Source organism: Nicotiana tabacum, chromosome 18 (genome assembly GCF_000715075.1).
Source record: "Nicotiana tabacum cultivar K326 chromosome 18, ASM71507v2, whole genome shotgun sequence".
NCBI lineage: Eukaryota > Viridiplantae > Streptophyta > Magnoliopsida > Solanales > Solanaceae > Nicotiana > Nicotiana tabacum.
In genome coordinates, this window is record NC_134097.1 from 60,254,250 (window position 1) to 60,263,531 (window position 9,282).

The following is a 9,282-nucleotide window of genomic DNA, read 5'->3' on the forward strand; positions in this document are numbered from 1 at the left end:
TTGTGTGTTTTCCCTTTTCCTATTATGTGTTAATGCTTGATTTGATTTTTGTGTACATATTTTATTATGTATCTATGTATTTGTTTTTGTAAAATTAAGCTTTCGTTTTGGGTGTTCTCAAAATCCGGCAATGCAGAGAAGGGGGTAGGATTGAATGGTTCAAATAGACATTCCGATATTAATTTCCTCCTAGGGTAAGCATAATTTTTTTCATGTTCATAGAACCTCCAGCTTATATTCTTTAACTGTGCTTCATTTTTCATTATTTTAATTCTAAAAGTTAAATTGTTTAATTTTAATTCTAAAAGTGAAATTGTTTAATTTTACTTTCGCTTTATAGGTCGATGAGCTATTCATTTTTAATGCTGGATGATCTTGTGCTCCTTTTTGTGAAACAAGAAAAAATTCCAGGTGTTTGCTAAACTTTCTAAAGTGATAACAAAATAGGTACATAAATCATGATATATAGGAATATCCAGGTTTAATGCAATCGGTTATGTATAATGGGACTTTGATGGGTATATATTAGTTTTTTCTATTCTATTGTATATTCATATCAGTATTTGTCGCTAATTTATAAATGCATGCTTGGAAATTAATCCTACATTAATGATTTTGGACATTTGGTTGATACAAATATGATTTGCTTGGGTAACCAATTAACTTAATTTCTTTTTCGTTCCTCCTTAGTTATGAAGTATGTTCCCATTTCTTGGTACCGCAATCAAAAGGTAAAGCACTTGAGAGAAGAACCTACACATTATCAAGAAATTAATGTGCTTCTGTTCCATTAAAAATAAGTAAATAATGTGCTTAGGTTCCATTAAAAAAAAATACTCCCTCCGTTCCAATTTATGTGAACCTGTTTGACTGGGCACGAAGTTTAAGAAAAAATGAAGACTTTTGGAATTTGTGGTCCTAAACAAGTTAAAAAGGGACCCATAGTATTTGTGTGGTTATAAAAGTTTTTCATTAAGGGTAGAATTGTAAGTTTAAGCTAAATTGTTTCCAAATTTAAAAATGGGTCATTCTTTTTGGAACGGACAAAAAAGGAAATAGGTTCACATAAATTAAAATGGAGGGAGTACAAGTTTTATAAAATAGTTGTGAAAGCAACTAGCTCAAACATGGTGCTTGATCTTGTTTGTCAAATCTGAGTGTGGCGATGAATAATTGAGTTTGATGGGCAATTTCAGATTGAAAAGATTTAAATGCTTTTCATGTTTAATTATTAGTTTTTTGGCTCTTAAGAAGGTGAAGTTGGAATTGTGAAATTCTGACCTTTTTTTTTCTTTTTTCGTTTCTTTATTGTGGCTACTTTGGATATTCTGTCATCCATATGAATAGTTGTCACTGTCAAGTACACCCTATTTGATGATATACTTGAAATGATCGAGCAATTTTTATTTATCTATGGGTGTTCTATAAGTTTTTATTTATCTATCAGGTGTTCTATAATATGTCATCTATTATTCAGGAATCCAAAATGTACATTATACTTCTACTTAAAAGAATAGGTACATAATATATTTATTATATTTGCAGTTGTATATAAGAAACATGTTGAAATGTACCTTGTCCGCTTGCATGTGTTTTCTATTGCACTACTGCTACTTCTGTCTAATTTTGTGTTAACAAGAAAAATTTGGTATGACTTTTAATTATTCAAAGTTATATCTCGATTTGCTTGCGTGTATATTTGAACTGCTGGGTGACTAAGATTAGGAAGCCTAGAAAGTGGAATAAAATAGTACAAAAAATCTTAGGATTACTATCATTAGACTCCCTTATGGATTGCGAGGTTGACCATAATCTTGAAGGAATATAATAAATGTTAACAGAAGGCTAACATACATTAATTATCAGATATCTGGCTTGGTTTTAAGATTGAGTTCTGTTGCGGGAGGCTTGTAAAATATTGGGACTTGTATTATAGCAGCTCTATCGATATTAGTTGGCACAATAGTTAGATCGCCAACCTCAACTGATTGGGAAGTGGTAAGGATAAATTTTATATCTAGCTATATACCTATTTATACTTAGTAGTAATAAGTTTACTGAATGACATCTCTTGGAAACAAATGGAGTTAAGTAGTTTACTGTCTGGGCGCAAGGAATATCAAGGGGTTAAATGAATCTAACTTTTCAAACGACAACCTCTTTTTGGTTCAAGACGTATCTCACCAATTTTCTGTCAGACACGGTCTGTATTTGATTTGGTATCTTATTCCTAGAAATAAAATGTACGTCCTGTCATGGAGCGTAGATGTATCAAACCAATGATGTGATATAGGGACTTCTATACGAGGGATTATGAATGGTATTTGCACATATGTATACCTTATTGGTTCATAATTATGAAAGCAACAATGCATCATTCACTGAAGTAACTTACCATGTTGAAAAGCCGTTCTCGTTAGGTAGCTCCCTTGTGTGAAGCCAATAAAAGAAATGTGTATTCAGAGTGCATATTAACTCAAGACATATCTACCACACTGTGCTAAACGAGATCTAGTCCAGTTATCATAATCGTGTATGGAGAGTGCATGAGTATCTGCCGCTTGGCTTGTACCTTGTAGTGGAAGTTCTCTTGAGGTTGAGGTGTGTTAAAGCCATCTCTTCTTTCTTTTTGGCATGATCCAAGTTATACAGAAGAAACGAGCATATGCAAAGTTTTCATAAACGGCTCTATTCATATAAATATTAGGGGTCTCTGTGTTCTTGATTCCCCATGTGACATATTATTATATCTTCTGTTCGTGGGTCTCAGAATAATACGCAGTTGAAAAAGTTTATCCAGAAGGAATATTGAGATTATTACATATTTTTCATGCATTTCATTCATTTATACATGTACATTGACCCATGACCAGATGGCATTATATACGCGTATATATATATATATATATATATATATATATATATATATATATATATATATATATGGGAAAAAGGTTATGGCGTTATATATGCACCACCACCTAATCAACTGGTATACATTGATGATTTTACCCATGACCAGATGGCGTTATATATGCGTATATATGTAAATATATGTATATGAGATATGGGAAAAAGGGTACGGCGTTATGTACGCACCACCACCTGATCTGCTGGTATACGTTGATGATTTTGCCCATAGTGGCCGAGATGATACGATGGGATACCCTCAGAGGCTTGATGATGTTATGAGCACATGTACCTATGCACGATATGATATTCATACCCATATGCATGACACTATAATTATTTCATGATTTACAGAGTTATCCAGACTTACAGGTTGATTCTTATATGTCTTTAAATAAATATTAACTTATTGTTATGTTTCAGTTCTACTTTACATACTCAGTATATTATTCGTACTAACGTCCTTTTATTGGGGACACTGGATTCATGCTTGCAGGTATAGACCATCAGTTTGACGAGCCCTCATAGTAGACGGAATTGGCATTCAGCGAAGGATCGGTAAGACTCCATCTCATTTGGAGTGCAGCCGTGTCTATAAGATATCGTGCCAGAGTTTTGCTACAGACTTATGGGTAGGCCGGTATCCTGTCCCATTTTATGTCAAATAATCTTAGAGGCTTTGTAGACATAAGTTTATTATGTACAGTATGTCAGAGGCCTTGACGACCCATATGAATTCATGTTTTCTGAACGATGGTTAATTGATATAACATTTGTCCACTTACAATTGTACATTACTAGTTGTGGCCATATTGGCCATGATAGTCACAAAAGGAAGGGATAAGTTACAGAGTGGTTCGCTCGGGCCAGTGCGACACCGGGTGCTAGCCACGCCTCCCAAGGTTGGGGCGTGACACACGTACCTAACTCACACTGTACTGCCCTCCAGAAATGCGAGGTAAACTACATACCTCGGTAATAAATGATAGACATGGGCACACCATGAAGACGAACAATCTCACGGATACAAATCTCTGCCAACCGCTCTGAGGAATAGGAAACTACCACAAGAATGAAATGCACTGACTTAGTCAGCCTATCCACAATAACCCACACTGCATCGAACTTCCTCTGAGTCCATGGGAGTCCAACAACGAAGTTCATAGTGATACGCTCCCACTTCCACTCAGGAATCTCAATCTGCTGGAGCAAACCACCAGGTCTCTAATGCTCGTACTTTACCTGCTGACAATTCAAACACCGAGCTATATACGCAACAATATCCTTCTTCATCCTTCTCCACCAATAATGTTGTCGCAAGTCCTGATACATCTTAGCGGCGCCCGGATGAATAGAATACCGGGAACTATGGGCCTCCTCTAGAATCATCTTACAAAATCCATCCACATTAGGCACACAAACTCGACCATGCATCCTCAAAACTCCGTCATCTCCAACTATGACCTGCTTGGCACCTCCGTGCCGCACCGTGTCTCTAAGGACAAGCAAATGAGGATTATCATACTGCCGATCTCTGATACGCTCAAATAATGAAGAACGAGCGACTATGCAAGCTAGAACACGACTAGGCTTAGAAATATCCAACCTCACAAACTGATTGGCTAAAGCCTGAACATCCAAAGCAAGCGGTCTCTCACCAATTGGAATATATGCAAGGCTGCGCATACTGGCTGACTTCTTATGCAAAGCATCGGCCACTATATTGGCCTTCCCAGGATGATACAAGATGGTGATATCATAGTCTTCAATAGCTCCAACTACCTCATCTACCTCAAATTTAGCTCTTTCTGCTTGAACAAGTATTGCAAACTCTTGTGGTCCATGAACACCTCACATGACACGCCATATAAATAGTGCATCCAAATCTTCAGCGCGTGAACAACGGTTGCAAGCACCAAATCATGAACTGGATAATTCTTCTCATGGATCTTCAACTGTCGCGAAACATATGCAATAACCTTGCCATTCTGCATCAACACCGCACCAAGTCCAATGCGAGATGCATCACAATCTACTTTATATGACCTTGAACTTATGGGCAATACCAACACCGACGCCATAGTCAAAGCTATCTTGAGCTTCTGAAAGCTCGCCTCACACTCGTCCGACCACCTGAACTGGGCACACTTTTGGGTCAACCTGGTCATTAGAGTTGTTGTAGATAAAAACCCCTCCACAAACCGACGGTAATAACCCGCCAAACCCAAGAAACTCCGGATCTTTGTAGCTGATGTGGGTCTAGGCTAGTCTTTGACTGCCTCAATCTTCTTAAGATCCACCTGAATACCCTCTGCTGATACGACGTGACCTAGGAATGCTACTGAACTCAACCAAAACTCACATTTTGAAAACTTAGCATACAACTGGTTGTCTTTCAGAGTCTGAAGAATGACTCGAAGGTGCTACTCATGCTCCTCCCAGCTGTGGGAGTAGATCAAGACATCATCAATGAAAAAAATCACGAAGGAATCCAAATAGGGCTTGAACACCTGGTTCATCAAATCTATAAATGTTGCTGGGGCATTTGTCAATCCAAATGACATCATTAGAAACTCATAATGCCCGTATCGAGTTTGAAAAGCTATATTAGGGACATCGGATGCCCTAATCCTCAACCGATGGTAGCCAGATCTCAAATCAATCTTCGAAAATACTTTGGCACCTTAAAGCTGATCAAATAAATCATCAATCCTCGGCAATGGATACTTGTTCTTGAATGTGACTTTGTTCAACTGCTAATAGTTTATACATATCCTCATCGATCCATCCTTTTTCTTAACAAACAATACCGGAACACCCCAAGGCAAGACACTAGGTCTAATAAAGCCTTTATTAAGCAAGTCTTGCAACTGTTCTTTCAATTCTTTCAACTCTGGTGAGGCCATGCGATATGGCGGGACAGAAATGGGTTGAGTGTCCGGAGCCAAATCAATGCAAAAGTCAATATCCTTGTCGGGTGGCATCCCCGGCAGGTCTGCAAGAAATACCTCTGGAAACTTACGAACAACTAGCACAAAATCCATAGAAGGAACCTTAACACTAGAATCACGAACATATGCCAAATAAGCCAAACACCCCTTATTGACCATACACCTAGCTTTCATATAAAAGATAACTCTGCTTGTAGAATGACCAAGAGTCCCTCTCCACTCCAACCGAGGCAACCCTAGCAATGCTAAGGTCATGGTCTTAGCATGACAATCCAATATGGCATGATAAGGTGACAACCAATCCATCCCTAAAATGACATCGAAATCCACCATATCGAGAAGTAGGAGATCTATACGGGTCTCAAGACCCCAAATGGCAACCACACACAAACGATAGACACGATATACAATAACAAAGTCACCCACCGATGTAGACACATATACATGAGCACTCAAATAATCACGAGGCACAACCAAATATGCAACAAAATAAGATGACACATAAGAGTATATAGACCCTGGATCAAATAGAACTAAAACATCTCTACCGCAAACTGAAACCGTACCTATGATAACTGCGTAGGAGGACGCAGCCTCAAGCCTGGCTGGGAAAGTATAACATCAGGGTTGGGGCCCACCACTCTGAACTACATCCCTGGGACGACCTCCTACTGGCTGGCCTCCACCTCTAGTGGCCTAACCTCCACCTCTAACACCTCGACCTCCACCTCTAGCTGCCTGACCCCTACCCCTAGCTGGCTGAGTAGGCGGTGGAACACCCTATGCCGGAACCATGGCACGAGAACCCTAATGCTGAGAACTATTCGAGGCTCGAGGGAAAAATCTAGCAATGTGCCATAGATCGCCACAAGTATAATAAGACTTCGGCTGCTGAGACTGCTGACCCTGAAATTGACCCTGACGGCCTGAATGACCGACCTTGAAAAATCTGGAGCGGAGGTGCACTGATAGGAGCTGGTGGTGCACTTTAGGGTAGCTGATCAGAATACTATATATGAGAACCATGACCACCTAGGCACCATGAGAAGCTTGAAGCGCTGAATGAAACAGCCTGGGAGGATGGCCCCTACCAAAAGAATCCCTGCCTCCAGACGAGGCACCACTAAATCTGCCAGAATGACAAGGCCTCTTGTCAGACCCCTGACCGTTCCCTTGAGCTAGAACCATCTCAACCCGCCTAGCCACATTGGCCGCATCCTGAAAAGAAATCTCGCTCCCCGTCTCCTTAGCCATCTGCAATCTAATAGGCTAAGTGATTCCCTCAATAAACCTCCTCACCCCCTCTCTCTCTCTCTCTCTCTCGGTGGGAAGTATAAGAAGAGCATGACGAGCCAAATTAATAAACCTCCTCTCATGTTGTGTGACAGTCATTGAACCCTACTGAAGATGCTTGAACCACATGCGATACTCTTTTCTCTGAGTGACGGGAAGGAACTTCTCTAGAAACAGCTGCGAAAACTGGTCTGAAGTCAAAGCAGGTGACCTAGCTGGTCTGGCCAAACAATAATCCCTACACCATTTCTTGGCAGAACCTGACAGACGAAAAGTAGTAAAGTCGACCCCAATGGTCTCCACTATCCCCATGTTTCAGAGAACCTCGTGACAGCTATCCAAATAGTCCTGGGGATCCTCTAAAGATGTACCACCATAGGTAGTAGTGAAAATCTTGGTGAACCTGTCTAATCTCCACAAAGCATCTGAAGACATAGCTGACCCATCACCGGTCTGAGCTACAACACCCGGTGGAACTACCCCCACTGGTTGAGTTACTAGAGTCTGAAACTGGAGAGCCACCTGCTCCGGAGTGCGAGTAAAGGGAGTCTATGCTCCTCCCCCAGCCTGAGAGATGGTTATTGCTACATGAAATATGCATGCCTGAGTGACACTCTCCATAAGGCCCATTAGACGAACGAGAGCATCCTGGAGTACCGAGGTAGTGATGAACCCCTCTGGAAGCTGAATTGGGCTCGCTGGAACAGTCTGGGCCTGAACCTCATCATCAAACTCTACCTGAGATTCCGCCGCTGGTGCTGCTGCTCTAGGCTGAGCCCTGCCCCTTCCTCGGCCTCTATCATGGCCTCGACCTCGTCCTCTACCCCTCGTAGGAGCTGCCATTGGGGGCTCGAGCTGCTGATCAGCTAATGAAGTGGTACATGTTCTCTCCATCTACGAAAGAACATAGTAGAAGTTCAATTAGCATTGAGAAAGCAAATTGCATGACAAAGAAGAATAGATGTGAGGTTATTCATAAACTCTGTATCCTCTAGGGGATAAATACAGACGTCTCCGTACCGATCCCTCAGACTCTACCTAGCTTGTTCGTAAATTGTGAGACCTAAGCAACCTAGAGCTCTGATACCAACTTGTCACGACCCGAATTTTCCCACCGTCGGGACCATGATGGCGCCTAATATTGTACTCGCTAGGCAAGCCAACGTTACAGAATATTTAACATTTTTCCTTTATCTTTTAACAATTTACAAACTAATAAATGTAAATCAGCGGAATAGATACGGAAGAATAGAATTTAACAGATTATATTAATACTAATAACAAAACCATAATAAAACTCCACCCAAAACCGGCGTCACAACTCACAAACAGTCTACGAATACTACAAACATTGGTCTGAACAAGAAATATACATCTGTCTCGAAAGTAGATAAAACAGAAAAAAATAGGATAGAAGGGGAGCTAGGGCCTGCGGATGCCTGCAGGACTACCTTGGGTCTCCAATAGACTGAAGGTAGCCACCCAACTCTACTCACAAGGCCGACACCGAGATCTGCATAGAAAGTGCAGTATCAGTACAACCGACCCTATGTATTGGTAAGTGTCGAGCCTAACCTCCGTGAAGTAGTGACGAGGCTAGAACATGGAACTAACATAAACCTGTGCAGTTAAATAATATACAAATAGAGTAACAATAATAGAAGCTAAACATAAATTAATGGGAAGGGGCAACATGCTATGGGGGTACCAGAATAAGGAATCATAGTAGCAACAGAAATTAAACAGTTAAAACGCTACCGATAATAACAATTAATCACAATAAATAAAAAATGCACGACATAATCCTTCATGCTCTTACTCTCAATCCTTACCATGCAATCAATAATAGAAATATGCACGACATCACCCTTCGTACTTTATCACTCTTCCTCACCATATGAATAATAGAAATGTGCACGACATCACCCTTCATACTTTATCTCTCTTCCTCACCATATGGATCAATATAAATGTAAATTTGCACGGCATCACCCTTCGTGCTTTATCACTCTTCCTCACCATATGAATAAGTATGAATGTGCACGACATCACCCTTCGTGCTTTACCACTCTTTCCTCGCCCAAACAATAGAAACAATAATATCTCGGCAAGGAAATCAACTATAACC